The sequence below is a fragment of the Grammomys surdaster genome, unplaced genomic scaffold, assembly GCF_004785775.1.
Source record: "Grammomys surdaster isolate TR1022 unplaced genomic scaffold, NIH_TR_1.0 188, whole genome shotgun sequence".
Taxonomy (NCBI): Eukaryota; Metazoa; Chordata; class Mammalia; order Rodentia; family Muridae; genus Grammomys; species Grammomys surdaster.
The window spans coordinates 5,768,189-5,787,359 of record NW_021604633.1 but is presented as its reverse complement, the minus strand read 5'-3'; the positions used below and the strand labels follow the sequence as shown (position 1 = coordinate 5,787,359).

The 19,171-nt window shown below is 39.3% G+C and overlaps 1 pseudogene; it reads right to left on the bottom strand.

The window, feature by feature from the left end:
* Window positions 1-13,903: 13,903 nt before the first annotated feature.
* Window positions 13,904-14,852, bottom strand: LOC114622416 (annotated as a pseudogene).
* Between the last annotated feature and the right edge of the window lie 4,319 nt (window positions 14,853-19,171).

Below are 19,171 nucleotides of genomic sequence, written 5' to 3'. Positions count from 1 at the left end.
TTGCTAGAGCTCTATTAAAGATATTGCAGTAGCCTTAAAGAATGGGTTTTATTTAATACATTTCAATAAATCCCAAAAATGTATTTTAGGAATATTTATCTTTTAGAAAGGGGTTGCAAGCAGGAGGTAGGAACAGGAACATCTTGAACGATGAGGTAAACTCCAGAGAATCTTGGAGCACCTCGAAATGCAGGAGAGGAAGACACGAGAGGCTATAGAATCAGGATCATAGAGAGAGGTAACAGCTTAAGAGTAATGGAAGTAAAGAGCTGTATATCCAACATCATACCCCCTGCCCTTCCCAGGCAATTATAGCCTACTCCAGCCCAGCAGAAGTTTACTCTATACAGAAAAATGAAGCAAAATATGCATCTACCTATGCAGGGATTCTGTACCAAGTCCATGTGAATGAGCTTCCAGGCTGGAGACTTAGCTAGCCTCTACTGGCCTGGGCTACAGAATAACATGGGGGTAAATCTTAAACCCTTCACTCCTGAGAAAAAGTAACTACATGGGATGACGTGTTCAACATCTTGACTGTGGTAAACATTTTGTAATGTGCATTTACATCAATCTACTACAATGTTCATTTAAATATATCTTTTCCCAATTATACTACAAGAGATCTGGAAATAAGAGGCTGTTTGCTTACATGTAAGTGAATTGTGGGGATGAATGTAAACATACTTAGAACATGAATGACAGACAGTTCAAGAACTTCATAAGAAATGTGCCCTTCTGCCGGGCAGTGGTGGCGCATGCCTTCAATCCCAGCACTTGGGAGGCAGAGGCAGGTGGATTTCTGAGTTCGAGGCCAGCCTGGTCTACAGAGTGAGTTCCAGGACAGCCAGGGCTACACAGAGAAACCCTGTCTCAAAAAACAACAACAACAAAAAAGAAATATGCCCTCCTAATTTTGACTAATTGTCAGTAGAGTTCAGGTTTGGAGATTAAGTAGATTTAGGGGATAATGAATAAACCTGCCCAATTTCCAGATCAGTACTAGAAAGTCTAGTCCTATTTGTTTTTAAATGCTTAGGCTTAATCCTAGGTCCTGCCTAGGTCTTAGTGTTAAATTCCTAACTTTTGTCCTGGGTGCTCAGCCTTGATCCTGAGTATGGAGTAATAAGTTCAGGCCATATATTCTCATCCCTGGTTGTGTATACTAAGCCCTGGCCCTGGATGTTCAGCATTGGTCCAGGAGTTTAGTCTTGATCCTGGTGTTCAGCGCAAGGTCAGCTCAGGATGTTCAGCCTTGATGATCATTTTTTTTTTTTGTCTCAGATGCCCTACCCTGTGCCTGGTATTCATATCTGCTCTTGGATGACATTCCTTTTCTCTGTGCTCATTTTCAGTCTCAGGACTGAAATGCTGAATCCTGATCCTGAATGCTCAGCTGTAGTTTTAGATGTTTAGTCTTGAGCCAGAATACTTAGCTTTGGTCAGGGAAGCTCAAGCATAGTTCTAGGATGTTTAGCTCTGATCTTGTATGCTCAGCCATAGAACAACTAACACATTTGTGGTTTGCATGAGAGTCATACAGATTTTGAAGTCTAGACTCATCCACTGCATCATTTTCCTTCTGGGGCTTTCCAGGATGGAACCATGCCCATTTAATGCAGCTGATTTGCAAGTTTCTACCAAAATTCTGACATACTACTACTCATAAGCTCCAATGATTGGATACTTTTCCATAGTGAAGAGGTTGATAATAATAAAAATGTTATTGTCTCTATCCCTTTGCTGTACTAATGACACTCAGTCCCATACTTCCATGAATGATTTAGTCCAAGTATGTGGGACTGCATAAGGGTATTCTGGGTCATGACTGGGCAGTCAGCTAGAACCCCGAGACTCTGTGTGAGAACCAGCAGGAGTTCGGCGTGCCCCAAGAACCCAGGGTCCTGAAAAGCAGTCCAGTCTCCATAGAATTACATTGTTCAGTCAAATAGGCCAGACTATAGGCCTCTGGCCCTAGGGATTTACATACTAATGAAGGCCAGAGGGCCCCTCCCAAAGTGCACAGGTAGAGGGTGTTACTAGAGGCATCGGGGCCTAGGGATTTACATACAAATGAAGGCCAGAGGGCGGAGCAAATTAAGCATGCCTCCCCAGATCCTCCCCATATCCTCCCCCAATCCTCCCCCTTTCTTCCTCCCTTTGTAACTCGGGACTTCTCTGAGTTTTACGGGGGTACTACGCCTAGATCCATCCACCATCCACCATAATAATAAACCTTTCTGGAACCAAGGACTTCCTCATATCATTGGGGCCTGCCACCACCAAAGCCTCCAGGCCGCTGGAACCCTAGATGTTCCTCCTGCATGTGGGACCAGCCTCAGCGTGGAAACCCACTGGGACTCCACAGCTGCGGCCTTCTAATTTTCCCCACACAAGTAGAATATGAGAAAGGCAGATAGATATTTTGAATTTTTTTATTAAACAAAATGTGCAGAGCTGAAAGACAATAGAAACAGTATGTATGTCTCAGTGCTCAAAACTCTACTGCTTGGGATTTCACTGACTGATGTATCAACAGACTCAGTGAGATAAAAACTCATATGATTAACAGAAAGGAATTAGAGAGAGCTCTCACCAACTGCATGAGAACATCAGGGAAAGCAGTCTTTAAAACTGCTATTGTTTAGGTTCAGTCAAGAAACTAACTACCGCTAGGTGTAGTGGTCCTTGCAGAGTGCCCACAGAGCACCCAATTGAAACTATGACACTATGAGAAGATAACCACTAGGAAGACAGCAGAATAGGGGTCTTAGAGGCCATGATATTTCTAAAACCAGCATCAGGACCCTGAAAGATACTGGATGAGAATAGTGACATGTATGTGAATACTCTAGTCATACCTTAGTAATAATGATCCTGAACTGTATTTTTGTGACTGATAACTAGTATATAACATAAGACAAAATATCCAGCAATTGTTATGGGATTTGAGATCTCTGTCTGTATTTCTATTTTGGAAGCACTTCTTTCCGTACTATGCTGTGTTCAGCATTACTTGGTACTCGAGTCTTGACTAGGAATGATGAAGGAATGAAGAAAGGACAGACTGAAAAAAAAATGACATATATAGGGACATAGAATATCTGTCAATATGTGGGCTGTCTGCACTCTGATGGGGTAGTGCCAAGTCGAGTGGGGATTGGAGGGGGCTAGCTAGGGAGCCGCAGGGAGCAGTAAGGAAGCAGTTTCCCTCACGGCAGAGAACTCAGTTCCTACAAGAAGCTGCCTGTATATCCCCACTTGAGTGTGAAACCTTCACGCACCCTTTGAAAAAACTATGAAATTACATCATTTAGCAAAGAAGATGATTGCAGTCAAGATTTTCACTTTCTAATGCCGCTTCATACAGATCTATCCTAAGAAATCATTGAAGTATGGTTCCATGTAGCTGCAGGCCCAGCCAATTGGGCTGGCATCAGACTATAGTAGGCTATGCAGATGACTCAAGTAATAAGCCTAGGTGAAGGTTACTTGGCATGGGCCCAGAATGAGGCCTCTGTCACAAGGCAGAGCTATCTCTAGGATAATGAGGAGCCAGGCAGCTTCATATGCTGGATGCTCACTCTCCTCCTCCAGGGCACTGAGCTCACTATGAGTGGAGAACCCCAGATACATGTTCTATGCTGAAGTTCTATTTCTTTTCATTGTTCCTTCTTTTCACATAAATCATAATGCAGAGGACTTGAAGGTGCCTGTTCACAACATACTATGGTCAAGGAAAATATTTGGATGTATTGTTTAAACAAAATACAGTACTATCAGCCAGCTACTAAACTTGCTTGCCTAATTTCAAAGGCTTCTCAGAGTTGTGTCTTGGATGGGGTAGAGAAACATTAGTTCCTCTCTAGCTAGGTGCCTGGGCTCCCTTTTTCTACCTTTTATGGAAAGAGTCACATTAAAAGAAAACTTTTTAGAGCATCTCTCATCCAGTTACTAACTTTTAATCTTCTTCAGGACAAAACCTACTCTTCTTTTCTATAAACTAGAGAAGGTGATCAGTGGGCTAAGGGTCTGTGAGTGAGATATCTACAGCCCACAGTCGCCTAGGAACTTCACTGTTTAAGTACCTTGGCTCCTCTACCTGTCTCATAGTTCTGCTTCCTAGACCTTAAGCACAGACGACCGAGACCTTCTTGTAGGACAGTGCTCACAGCCCAGGCTCTGTGAATAACTAAGGTCTTGGAGCCATGAGAAAAATCATTCATAAAATGTATGGTTACTACTGTAATCAACAAGACCTGGTTTGAAAGTAGTTTAGGGACCAATACAGTCAACTAACCTGGACCATTGGGGGCTCCCAGAGACTGAACCACCAACCAAAGGGCATACATGGGTTGGACCTCGGCCCCTGCACATATGTAGCAGATTTTCAGCTTTGTTTTCATGGGAGTCCCCAATAAATGAAGTTGGGGCTGTCCTTGAATCTGTTGCTTGCCTGTAGATTCCGTTCTTCTTGTCTGGCTTTAGTGGGAGAGAATGTGCCTAGTCCTGTAGTGACTTGATATGCCAGGGTGGATTGGTACCCAGTGACAGCCTCTCCCTAATCAGAGGAGAAGGAGAATATGTGGGAGAGGCTGGAGGGAGAAGAGGCTGCAATCAGGATATAAAGGAAATAAAAAATAAATGATGGAAAAAAAACTGTGTTAATCCAGTTTTCAATCCTATAACAGAAAGTCACCAACCAAGTCTATTATAAACATGTGATGCCTGGATAACAGAGGCCTGGATATCCACAAACAGGGCACTGACTCTTGTGGATAATATGAGAGCTGAGTATAGTACACTGGGAGCAAAGACAAGCTGTAAAGACAGAGAAAGGGTGAGATAAATGTCTGTGAGGAGCATAGCCTCCATCCTATCTCTTCCCCTATATGTTATAGGTCCTTCTCAGGCAAGACCCTTCACCCTTTGAGGACACACCTCTAAATACCAGTAAGATGGCACTCAAATTCAGTATGCATTTAGAAAGATCTCAGGGAAGTTTTCTTACTCCTCTTTGTCTAAAAAGACAAAATCAAACTTTAGTTAAATCCCTTTGCTCTTTTCCCCATAGAGAAATGGTTAATGATTGGTAACTGGGGTCATGGCTACCAAAGGAAGAGTGATTCCCCAGTGGCCAGTTCTACTTTTTCTGAACAAAATGGCATTCTGTTGTCCAGTAGCATATCACAAGAATGGCTCTACCACTGAACCTTCTTTCTTATCTCAACAGAAGTGCATGTTAGCTGCAGCTTTTCCAGGGGCCCAACTGCATTTGGGCCAAATTAGTTGTGTTATGAGAATACATACAAGGAAAGAAATCTTGAAGGAAAAAGAAAGAGGGAAAAACAGAGGGAAAGGGGGCAGGAGAAGAAAGGAGAACCAAGGGAGAGAAGGAAGAGGAAATATTTGAGGTTAGACGCAGGGAGGTCTCAAGGAAGAAAAAGGTGTCCAGATCCTCAAGTACTTTGAGAGCTTCAGATCCCTTTTTGTGTGGAGTCATTAGCAGCATCTATACTTTAGCAGAGAAGGGAAGTAAAGTAACCCTATGCACAGCTCACTGTGGTCACCAAGGCCATTTGAACGTCTTGGCTTCCATTCCCTCACCTCTGCACTCTCCTACAATGATCTGATGCATCAGACCTCATCCTTGTCCCCCAGAGCATGAGCTGGCCTGTCAGTTACCACCTCAGCACAGATGATTACGTGCATGTAGTTCTAGCTGTCCTAGAACAGGGCTGCACTCTGGGGCTGTTTTACATTCACTCTAGTCTTCAACGAGGCACGAACATTTAGTATCGAAAAAAAATTTGTATCGAGATCATCGAGGTAAGTTCTACAGTCTTCTGTGGCTTAACTTTCTAGCGGTGACTTAATTGTAATTATGTTCTTCATGTGATTAGATGGATAAAATGCAAAAATATAAAATCATTCTAGAATGACAATCTCCCATAACCAATAAAACTAAATATTTCAAGACACTAAACTGTAATCAGGATGTATTGAATGAGAAAAAAAATCTATTTTCAATAAAATGGAAAATTATTCACTTACACTTAACTGAGGATTGGGAGATAGATAGGATTGCTCCCCAGTGAATACAAGCATGGGATCAAGGGTATACTGTGATCAAAAGAGCAAGAAGATCTCTTAAGGAAAACAAATTTAACTCTAAGAATATGAAATCATGATCAGGGAGGACCAAGGTCAAAGACATTCTTATTTGTTTGTTTGTTTAAGGGCAAAACAAAAATGTTTTTATTAAGGAAAAGAAGAATGTAAAGTTACTATCCTGGAACTTCTGTTGCACTAATTTTGGTGGTGGGTCCTAGTACACTGGTGCTCATCAACCTGTCAGCTTTCTCACCACGTATCCCCTCATGGTTTGGCTTGGTTTGTACTGACGTTAATGGATCCATACTCCTCAGAAGACATCTTGGGATGAGATACTTCTAAATTTTACTGTTTAGAGGTCTTGATCAGCTTTATTTTCTTCATCAGTCAAACAATTAAAAAGTCTAGAAAATTCTCAGACACAGCAGGTAGCAACAGGCAACACTTGTCCAGAGTCAGAGGAAGACTTTCTGCAGTGTAAAGGGAGGACTGAAAACAGGAATCCATTTGTCCTTTGCAGGATTGGGGTTTTAATAGGTTTTGGTTGGTGGGGGCAGATCTCCCATTCATAATTTTGGGTTGATTAGATTAATCAAAGGGAAGGAAGCTGATAGGGCCCCAGGTTCAGGTAAACATGTTCAGTACTAGCCTTTAACATTTAAGTTTACCTGAGCAAACTGTACTGGTCAGACAGAAGGAGGGAGGGGGCTGTTCCAGAAGTAAAAATCCAACAGGCCTTTGTCTCTTGTCAGCAGGGTGAAGAGGGAACCAGAAGTATACTATCTGTCTTATTTATCGATCACTAATTTCCTACTTTTAGGGATCTATCTCCCAATTCCTCAGTTAAGTGTAAGTGAATAATTTTCCATTTTATTGAAAATAGATTTTTTTTCTCATTCAATACATCCTGATTACAGTTTCCCCTCCCTCTCCTCTATAACCTCACCTTCTTCTCATCTGAATTCACTCCCTTATTGTATTAGAAAAGAAATGCTTCTAAGATATAATAACAAAATATAACAAAATAAAATATAATAAATAAAAATTCATCGCATCAAAGTTGAGCAAAGCAAACCAACAGAAGGAAATGACCCCTAAGAAAAGACACAAGAAGGAGAAACTCACTCATTCACATACTGGGACATTCCATATACATACTAACCTGAAGGATATAACATATATGCAGAGGACCTGGTGCTGACCTATTTTGACCCTGGATTTGTTGCTTCAGTCTCTGTAAGTTCATATGAGCTTTGCCCAGTTACATTTAGAGGGCTCTGTTTTACTTGTGTCCTTTTCCACTCTGGCTCTTACATCCTTTCCACCTCATCATCTGCAGAGTTCTCTGAACTCTGACATGGGTTATTTAATGGCTACATTCCATTTAGAGCTGTGTGTTCCAAGGGATGTGTAATGTCTGGCTGTGGGTCTCTGTATTTATTCCTACCTGCTAGAAGACAAAATTTCTTTGATGTTGGCTGAATAATGACCAGATCTATGAGTATAGTAAAATATCATGGGGAAAGGGTGCCATTTTATTACTACTTTAAAAAAAAAGACCACTAAATAGTATTTGGTTTTACCCTAGGTCTCTGGGCTATCTAGTCTCTGATTTCTCATCATCTAAGCATTATGGGGAATTGACTCCATCTCATGGAGTGTGCCTTAAATCAAATCAGATTTTGTTTGGTTACTCCCATGAGCTTTGCGACACTATTGTCCTAGCATATTTTTCAGGCAAGACAACATTGTAGATCAAAAGTTTTGTGTCTGGGTTGGTGTTTACACTTCTCTTTTGATAGCCTGAAGAGTACCTTCCCATACCAAAGACACTTTAGAATATAAGGGGTGATAGCTCTGTGTAGGTACCAGCTTGACATAGTGTGGGTATTTTTTTTTAGCAATGGAGTCTTTTTTTTTTTTTTTTTTTTAGGTTTTTCGTGACAGGGTTTCTCTGTGTAGTTCTGGCTGTCCTGGAACTCACTCTGTAGAACAGGCTGGCCTCGAACTCAGAAATCCGCCTGCCTCTGCCACCCAAGTGCTGGGATTAAAGGCATGCGCCACCACTGCCCGGCAGCAATGGAGTCTTGCTGCCAGTTTCCAGAGAGCAGTCTATTATCTTGGCAATAGCCTGGGTGTCTGGGGATTTCTACTGGATACCTTTGGTCAATCACACAATTAGATGTAAAACAGTCTTACTACTGGACATTTCATTTAGTGGCAAGAGATGGTCAACTCTTACTATTTGTAAATTTCATTAGATCTTCTCAGATCTTCATATAGTTTAGGAGGTTGCCACAGTACTAGGCTTTCACACCACTCCTCAAATACCACTCAGTTCCTTCTCCCTCCCTACTTAATCAACCCATTCCCATCTATCCTACCCCCAGTCCACCAATGACATCCATTCTATTTTCCCAGCCCAAGGATGCTCATGTGCCCTTGTCTCAATCTCTTTCTCTGTACCTAACCTCTCTGTGTCTATGATTTGTAGCTTGGTTGTCATTTATTAAACAGCTAACATCCACATATAAACAAATTCATACCATATTTATCTTTCTGGGTATGAGTTACTTCCATTTTTTTCTAGTCTCATTTGCCTGTAATTTTCATGATGTCAGTTTTTAAACAGCAGAATAATATTTCATTGTATACATGTACCACGTTTTCTTTATCCATTCTTCTGTTGATAGACATGTAAGTTGTTTCCAATTTCTGGCTGTTATGAATAGAGCAGTAATGAACATGGTTGAAAAAGTGTCCTTGTGTTAGGATGAAGTGTCCTTTAGGGTATATGTCAAAGAGTAGTATAATTGAATCTTGAAGTAGATAGATTCCGATCTTTCTGAGGAGCTGCCATACTGATTTCCAAAATAGCTGTTCAAGTTTGTTCTCCCACCAGCAATGAATAGGTAGGTGTTTCCCTTGTTTCACATCCTCACCAGCATGAGTTGTCACTTGTGTTATCAATCTTATACATCCTGACAGCTGTAAAATGGAATCTCAACATAGTTTTGATTTGCATTTTCCTGATGGCTAAAGATGATGAACAATTTTCACAAAGTAATTTTGCCATTTGAGTTTCTATGATTGAGAATTCTGTTTCTATCTGTACCTCCATTTTTAGTTGGATTATTTGGCTTTTGATATCTCGTTTCTTAAATTATTTATATATTTTTGATATTAGTCTTCTATTGGCTGTGAAGTTGGTAAAACTCTTTACCCATTCTGAAGACTGCCACTTTGTCTGAATGATGGTTTCCTTTGCCTTACAGAAGCTTTTCAGTTTCATGATGTTTCATTTATTAACTGTTGATCTTTGTGCCAGCGCTGTGTTCTCTTTGGAAAGTCATTTTCTGTGCCAATGAGTTCAAGACAACTCTTGGCCTTCTCTTCTGTCAGGATTGGTGTATCTAGTTTTATATTGAGGCCTTTGATCCATTTGGAACTGAATTTTGTGCATGATGGTAAGTGTGGATCTATTTACAGTTTTCTACACTTATCTCGTTTGACCAGCATCCTTTGTTGAAGATTCTGTCTTTTCCCAGTGTGCATTTCTGGATTCTTTATTAAAAAAAACCAGTTGTCCATAGGTGAAGATTTATGCCTTAAGACTTCAATTTGAGTCCATTGGTCAACAGGTATGTTTTATGTCAATATCATGCTGTTTTTATTACTCCAGCACTTCTTGGATTGTTCAGGATTGTTTTTTTTTTAGCTATCCTGTTTTTTTTTCCAATATGAAGCTGAGAATTGTCCTTTCAAAATCTGTCAAGAATTGTGTTGGAATTTTGATGAGGATTGGATTGCATCGATAGATTGCATTTGGTAGGATGGCCATTTTTTTTTTTTTTTAGTATGTTAATCCTATGAACCCATAAGCATGAGACATCTTTCTATCTTCTGATATCTTCTTCAATTTCTTTCCTTACACACTTGACGTTTTTATTATATAAGTCATTCAGTTGCATAGTTAGCATTACACCATGATATTTTATATTATTTGAAGCTATTGTGAAAGGTTTTGTTTCCATGGTTTCTTTCTCAGTCCATTTGTCATTTGTATATAGGAGGGCTACTGATTTTTATGAGTTATTTTTGTACCCAGGTACTTTGCTGAAAGTGTTTATCAACTGTAAGAGTTTCCTAGTGGAATGTTTAGGGCCAGTTATGTATACTATTACATCATCTGCCACTGATTCTTTGTCTCCTTCCTTTATACGTTGTATCCCATTGGTCTCCTTCAGTTTCCCTAATGCTCTAGCTAAGATTTCAAGTACTATATTAAATAGGGATGGAGAGAGTGGATAAGCTTGACTTGTACCTGATTTTAGTGGAGTTGCTTTGCGTTTCTTGCAATTATTTAAGTTGATGTTGGCTATGGACATGCTGTAAACTACTTTTATTATGTTGAGGTATGCTGCTTGTATCCCTAATCTCTCTAGGACTTTAACCATGAAGGAGTGTTGGACTTTCATCAAGGGATTTTTCGACATCTAATGAGATGATCACGAGGTTTTTGTCTTTCAGTTTGTAAAGTTACATTTGAAATGGTGAATTACGTGTATCCATTTATGTGTGTTGAACCATCCCTCCATCTCTGGGATGAAGGCTACTTGATGGTAGATGATCTTGTGTTCTTGAATTCACTTTGTAGGTATTTTATTGACAATTTTTATACCTTTGTTCATAAAGAAACTTGGTCTGCAATTCTATTTCTTTGTTGGGTATTTATGTGGTTGGGTAACTGTGGCCTTGTAAGAAGAATTGGATAATGGTCTTTCTGTTTTTATTTTGTAAAATAATTTGAGGAATATTGGTGTTAATTCATCCTTTGAAATTCTAGTAGAATTCTGCATTAAAACCATCTCACTTTGGGCTTCTTTTGCTTAGAAGACTTTTAGTAAATGCTTCTATTTTGCAAGGGGTTATAGATTTGTTTAGTTGTTTATCTGATTTTGATTTAACTTTGGTAAATGGTATCTATCCAGAAAATTCTCCAATTTCTTTTAGATTTTTCCAATCTGGTGGAGTAAAAATTGTTAAAGTATGTCCTTATGGTGCCCTGGATTATCTCAGTGTCTGCTGTCATGTTCCCTTTTCATTGCTGATTTGGTCATTCGGATAGCATTTGTCTACCTTTTTAGTTAATTTGGATAAAGGCTTGTTGATCTTACTGATTTTCTCAAAGAACCAAATGTTGGTTTCATTGATTCTTTGCATTGTTCTTTTTTTTCTACTTTATTGATTTTAGCCCCAAATTTGATTATTTCTTGCCATTACTCCTTTTGGGTGGGAGTTCTTTTTTATGTTTTACAGCTTTCAGGTGTTCTGGTAAGTTGCTAGTACACTCTAGGTTTTTTTTTTTTTTAAATGTGGACAGTGCTGTGAACTTGCTTTCATTGTGTCATAAGTTTGGGTATGCTGTATATTCATTTTTGTTCAGTTCTAGAAAGTCTTTAATTTTTTTTTTAACGTTTCTTAATTTCTGTCTTGACCCATTTTGCAACCAATAGTGAGCTAGCTATTCAGTCTCCTTGAGTTCCTGAGTTTTCTGGTTTTGATTTTACTGATCTACAGCTTTAATCTGTGGTGGTCCGATAGGATGAAGGGAGTTATTTTAATTTTCTTATATTGGTTGAGACTTACTTTGTGTTTGAACAGTCAGTTTTGGAGAAAGATCCATGAGGCACAGAGAGGATATACTCTTCTGTGTTTGGGCGAAATGTTCTGAAAATATCTGTTAAGTCCATTAGATTTATTTATTTATTTATTTTGGATCGTATGAATGACAAATAATACAAATATATTTTATTTGAAATAAACAAAAATGCTTACACAGCTTTCATTTGCAAACAAACTCCTGCTTGACTGTAGTACTGAGAAAAAGAAAAAGAAAGAAAGAAAGAAAGAAAGAAAGAAAGAAAGAAAGAAAGAAAGAAAGGAAGAAGGAAAGAAGAAAAACAAGCTGAAGCAAACGCCCTCTGTCTTGACTTGTGTTTGGGGACAGGTAGGAAGACATTGCTTGGTTTCTTTTTAAAAAACTGACCTTCCCCTAAGGCCTGGTCATAGAAGTGTAAACAATGTAATTGAATCCACCGATGCCAGTTGTCATAGGTCATATCACATTACCTGTGTGTTCTGAGGTCTCTCACACACACCTGTCAATATATCTGGAAAGGTAGCTATATCACAGTTAATATGAGTTCTAGGCAGGTAGGATGATTGAGAAAGAGTAACTTGGAATGAATTTTACATCCTGTTTAGAAGAAAGCACTGGCATACTCTGAAATACCAGGTTATGACAGACAGATACTGCTTGGGAGCCCTCCTTTTCACTTTGGTTCATTCCAGCTTTGTGAGGGACACAGCTGTTTATTCATCTGCTTACAGAACAATCTTGTCAGAGAGCATAAAGCAAAGATACCTATTATTCCTTCAATGTCTGTGTTTTCAAGTTTTATATTCTACTATATCTACAGGATGTCAGTAGTTCTCAAATATGAAAGAACAATACTAATGGGCAAAAGTCTTCTAAAAATGTCAACATCTGTTGAGGCATTCCTGCAGGTATTGCTGGTGGCAGGAAACATGAACCCAGGATAGATACGAATGAAAACTTGGTATAGGCAGACTTGGCCAGACTGGATCAAGACTTCTAGACTCTGATCCTGTGTTTTAATTTTTCCACACACTTAAACATAGTAGAACTTTGGGGGGAAAAGTCTTTGTGTGACAATTCTTATAGCAAAGCTTCACGGCTGGCTACATCTAATTCCCTTGCAAAGTAGTAAAGCACCTGTGACCTTTACAATACAAATGAACCCTATTGACTGACAAACAGAACTTAGGGCTAGGGCCTAGAGAGGAAGGATATGTATGTAATAGGCATAAGTTCTATTCACTGAGAGACAAAGGCCAGTATTAGGGCCTAAACAATGCTCAGAATATTGGGGTGGGGTGAGAGAGATTAAGGTGGAGGCTGGTTCTTAACAGAAGAGCAGAGGATCACCAGCTTGTGTGACCACAGCACTCCAGCTTTCTAGTGATCAGGCATCATTTACTTCTTTCCACTGAAGAAAACAGACCCATGTGATTGATAGCCCTGGTTTCTCAATGCTTTTTCTAAGCTGTTCTTCCTACAGGCATCCATGGTTACAACAGAACTAGATGGGAGGAGATAAGGAGGAAATGAAAATAAGCAAACATTCACATGCAGGGGATGTGGTTCAAGTCTTTGGATTTAAAAACAAGTCCTCAGAGAAGCTGCTGCCATGGAATTTCCAGGAAACTTCCTTTGTCTCCCAACATGGACCCCAAAAGCCCCAAATCCAAATGTCTGAAAGCTACAATTCTGAGATGCTATAAATGATCAAAGCAGTTGGACAGAGAAGGAGTGTATTGTCCACTTAGCTCTTGGTAGCATAGTCTCTTTAGCAATTGGTGGATCACTAAAAGCCACCGAAGTACTGGAAGTGCTTTAAAGCATAGGGGTAAAAAGTATTCAACAGATACTCTGTAAAAACCAGTCATGGGACTTCATGGCTAGGAAATTTTCTAAACAGTAAAATGACTTCAGGATATATCTCTTTGACATTAAATGTAGCAGAATTAAAAAAAAAAGATTTACAAGTATAGTTAGTACAGACAATTAAATACAAGAGAGAACACACACACACACACACACACACACACACACGAAAGAATCAAGACAGTGCTGTAGGTTCAACAGTATTCCATGAGGCTAGAAGATCTGTTAACTTTGTTAACTAGCAAAATATCACTCTTGTTTGTTTATAAATCACGTATTTATCATATGACCACACCGTGTTGAATCCTTTTCTTTCCATGTACTGGAGACCCCTACAGACGGCCTTCAAGCATTCTGCATTTCTTTGCCAATCTTGTAACTGAGTATCTTGTTCCAGTCGATTTTGGTGCGGGTAACTGGAAGCTGCCGGCGCAAGGCCTTGAACGTGGTGTCTGACATAGTTTGATAATTTTCACTAATTGCTGTCTGATACTCATTTTCTGCACTCTCTATGATTTTAATAAACTCCTTGGCAGTTTGGACTTCATTAGAAACAGTTACTGAGTCCTGTACATCTTTATGACTAACCAACTGAACATTGCCATCTTCATAATAATGAACCTGAATCTTGAGCACTCCAACCACCTGGACTGTAGGTGGTGTGATGGTGAACTTCCACTCTGATCTCCAGCGACCATTCCAGAAGTTTTTAGGTTGAAACTGGTGGCTTTCAATACATGCAATAATGGTCTGTTGCCCGTCTATAGTTTTAGCGTAAACAGTACAGAAGCCGTTGGAATAATGATCTTTCACATAGGCTCTTAGAGCATTGTCACACGATTCCCTCCAAGACTTCAGGCCTCCATCCACATCCTCTGGCTGTGGGTCACTTGCTTCTTTCCGTAAATGATCAAACTTAAAGGAAATTTTGTTTCTTGGATCTAAAAATCTGCTGTTACCAAGGTCACCATGCTCTGTAATTAAGACCTGGTCATCTTAGCCTTCTATCTTCACAGGTATGAACTGATCCATGTTATACTGGGCAAATGCATGTGCTGCCCCTTCCCTGAGAAGATTGTCATTATTAAGCAATAGCCGGACATCATTGAATACTTCATTAAATTCCCCTGGGGGTGCATGGGTGATAAATTTAGCGGCTATGCGTACCTTCTCCTCATCCGAAAACCCGATCCCCGAAGTCGGCCATCTTGGCTGCTCTCTCCATTAGATTTATAATGCTTGTTAGCTCCAGCTTTCTCTATTTAGTTTTGGCTTGGGTGACTGTATATTGGTGAGATTGGGGTATTGAAGTCTACCACTATCAATATATGAGGGTTGATATGGGATTTAAGCTCTGGTAGCATTTTTTTTACAAACTTGGGTGCCCTGGTGTTTGGGGCATAGATGTTATTGCAATGTCATATTGGTGAATTTTTCCTTTGATGAAAATTTTTTCCTTCTCTTTCTTTTCTGATTAGTTTTTATTTGAATACTATTTTGTTAGGTATTAAAAATGCTATACCAGCTTATTAGTTGGTAATAGACTCTTCTAATCCTTTACCCTGAAATATGATGTCTCCTGATTATTGATGTGTGTTTCTTGGATGTAGAAAAAGGCTGAATCCTGTTTTCATATCCATTCATTTAGTCTGTATTTGTGTGTGTATATGAATTCATTTTATTCAAAGATATCAATGACTGATTATTATTTACTACTGTTATTTTGTTGTTGTTGTTGTTGGTAGTGGTGATGGCAGCAGCAGCGACAGTGGCAGAGGTGGTGGTATGTGAGTTTCCTTTTCTTTTGATTTTTTTGTAAGATTATTTACTTCCTGTGTTTTTATGGTTGTAATTAACCTCCTTATGTTGGAGTTTTCTTTCTAGCACCTTCTGTAGGGCTGGATTTGTAGATAAATATTGACTAAATTTGGCTTTACTATGGAATATCTTATTTTCTCCATATATGTGATTGAAGGTTTTCTGGTTTTAATAGTCTGGGCTGTCCAGGCCCTTCTTGTTTTTGGAGTATCTAACTGAGAATTCAGGTGTAACTTTGTATGTTACTTTGTCTTTTTCTTTTGCAGTTTTTAATATTTTTTTTTCTGTACCTTTATTAATGTGCTGATGAGACTTTCTTTTCTGGTCCAACCTATTTAGTGTTCTGTATGATTTTTGTACCTTTATAGGCAGATCCTAGTTTATATCAGGACTATTTTCTACTACCAGTTTATTGAAGATACTCCCTGTGTCTTTGAGCTGCATTTTTCTCCTTCCTTTCTTCTTGGATATTTTGTTTCAGAAGATTTTTAGATCTAACATTTTGTTTAACTGATGTATCTATTTCTTCTACTGCATCTTCAATGCCTGACATTTCCTCCTCTATCTCTTGTATTCTGTTGGTGAAGCTTGCCTCTAGTTCCTTTGCAAGTTCCTACATTTTTCATTTCCAGAATTAGATCAGTTTGGGTTTTATTTATTGATTTTATTCTATTATTTCCATTTTTTGGTTTAGAGCAGTTTTATTCATTTCCTTACAATGTTTGTTTATGTTTTTCTGGATTTCTTTAAGTAATTTATTCATTTCTTCCCACTGTGTTTTCCTGGATTTCATTAACAAGATTTATTCATTTCTTCTTTAAGGACCTCTTTAATCTTTATAAAGCCTACCTTAAGGTATGTTTTTCTTGTTCTTCAGCTATGCTGGAGTATTCTGGGTCTTCTGTTGTATGGCTGATGGGCTCTAGTGGAGGCACATATGGCCCTGACTATTACTGATTGTGGTTTTACTCTTGTATCTAGTCATCTGCTTGGGAAAATATAATTTCTAGGTGCTGATATTCGGTTTTGTCTTTGTTGAGCAGATGCTTTCTTCCTCGTTTTTTGTTTTCTCTCTGGATTTTTGGAGAGTGTATTGGCTGTGTGTTGCCTGATAAGAAATTTTCTAAGGACCTGATAGGTGTGGCCACTGGGGATTCCAGGTAAAATGTTTCTATTTATGGGGAGCTGACGCTTAGAAATGGGGATAAGCTAGGGATCTGAAAGGAGTCACATGAGGAAGAAAATCAGGGTGTTCATTCAGAATCTTCTTACTTAGTCTCTTTGAAATAAAGGCAGAGGCTGAAGAGAGGTCACTGCAGAAGATCTGTTAAGAGCTGGAGGATTGGATCTGCAGGAATGGAAGGTGGGGATAATCTGTAGACAGTCTACCTGCTTTCTTGGCAGAAGTAGTCTGGGTTAGCAGAGAGAGCCTGCTGGAGTTGGAAGTTGAGATAAAGCAATGCATTGGGGGAGGGAGGTTAGGAGAAGGTATGTGGGATCCACAGGGAATATGGACAGAGTAGAAAGGAAGACTTTAGCAGGTGTTCTGTTACAGAGCCAGGAACAAGACTAGAGGATTGGACCTGGAGGAGAGGAAGAAGAGGAGAAGATCTACAGTCAGCCTACCTGCTTCCCTGCCAGGAGTGGCCTTTCCAAAAATTTCTCAGTCTTACAAACATACCTTCTTTTTTACAATAGAAATGTAACAATGGAGAAGAGGCCAGATATCATCTTGAGCAATATGCCTGCCACAATGATATTCTAGTGTAATTTTCTACATTTCTCTACATTCATGTGTCAGAATGTGTAACATAGTATAGTATACAGACAAATCAATATATGTAGTATGTTTACAATATGATCATGAGCATGCTTTTATAGTCATATGGTTTTCCTTCACTGAGAACAAGAATCATAATTATTCTTATGAAAAGATCTTTCTTCCTTCTGTTTTGCCCCCCTCACACACTGTCAACAGCTTGAGGCAGAGACATGTCCTGCACCACATGGACCTTAGGCTGTTTGCACCCTAGGTTTGTTTTCCTGGGGTCAGTGCTCTACCCATTAGTGCTACCTCTCCTTTCCCCTTTCTTCTTCAAGAATGTGCTCACCCAGGGAAGGCCATGGCTCCTTTTAGAGTTTCAACTCTGGACTCTGGAATTTGCAATAAATAGCTTCTTATGTACTTTTTGCCACACTCAGAAGTGTTACTATATCAGTACTCCCTGATGTGAACCCTGGATCAGCTCCCGGGAAAGGCAGTACAGAACCTGGGGACTTGCTACTTGCTTTTCTGTGTACATAGACTTCTCTTCCAACAAGCCACTTTGGGAATGTACAGTTGTTATGGGGACAAGAAGCCATGTCGGTACATTCTTGGCCTACATGCTTCTAGAGTCTACCAAAGCTCCAATGTGACCCACTTCTTCCTGCTTTCAGCTATCCTTCCTTTCTATCCACGCATTTCCTCTCATATCCAGGTCATTATTGTGTCTTGCTTAGACTCCCCAGAAATCTTAAATGTTTCTTCTTGCTTATTTGCTGTAAAGTATTTGTTCCAATAGTAGAATGCCCTATTAAAAAAGTCTCTAACTTCCAATCCCTTTGATATGAATCCAACAATTCCCTTGACCCTGTTTCCAGAAGGTTATTTCCATGTTTTCTAGGATACTTAACTTTCTTAGATGGCATAGTATTTTCACAGAAGACACACATTTCTTCCTATTTAATGTATGTAATCTCTAGGCTGTTTGTAGTATCTTATGCGGGATGAATTCCGTGGACACAGTTGTTAACACACCATCAATTTCAGAATAATAGCAATAAGGAAGTCTGTGTACAATTCTATACAGAGGTAAAACATTTTCCAGATGGTATTTGTGATCTGTGAATTTGGATCTATGGATGGAATCTGTGGATGTTGAAGGCTGACAGAATAACCTGACATTTACAATAATTCCCAGTTGCTTAGTCTCTGTTTAAAACTATATTTTCTCCTATTTTTGCTTAACTATGCTAAACTTCAATTACCAGAAACTGAGAATGAGTTTACTCATCTCCCATACATTCCTCCTTTGGATAGGGACGTTTTACTTTCCAAAGTAAAGACCAATTTTGCTTTGTGTGTGTGTGTGTGTGTGTGTGTGTGTGTGTGAAAACTTTGGGGATCCTTCCTCTTTCCTTCACATGATTCTCTCTATTTCTTACACTTCACAGAACTTTATAAATGGGTTTCTGTTAGCTGGGCACATCTTTGGATGTACCAGCATCTTTCATGACACGGATTGGCTAAGGTTGGTCCCCACAACAGAGATGAAACAGGCTTTTCATTACCTTGGTAGTGCCCATTGCTTTTGGAAAATACAAGCTTAGATGTAATGGGTCTTGTTGCTATCCTTTAACATCTAAGCAAAGCTGAGGTGTGGTAAAACACCACATCCAGACTATTTTATCTGAGATCCATCTGTATTTCAGGGCAGGAGATGGCTAAGGCAGATGCTCAGATGCTCAGGATGAGCTGCCATGGAGACAAAAAACCCCATGGTTCTGTTCTGGAAAGGATAGTTCAGGATGCTGGTTATAGAAGTGGATGTTTTTAGTCAACATTGTATCTCAACCTTCTAATCGAAGAAAATCCTATTTTTAATGCCATGTATGTCTGAAACATCAATTATTTTCACTTCCAAAATCAGTTGTGTTACCACCACA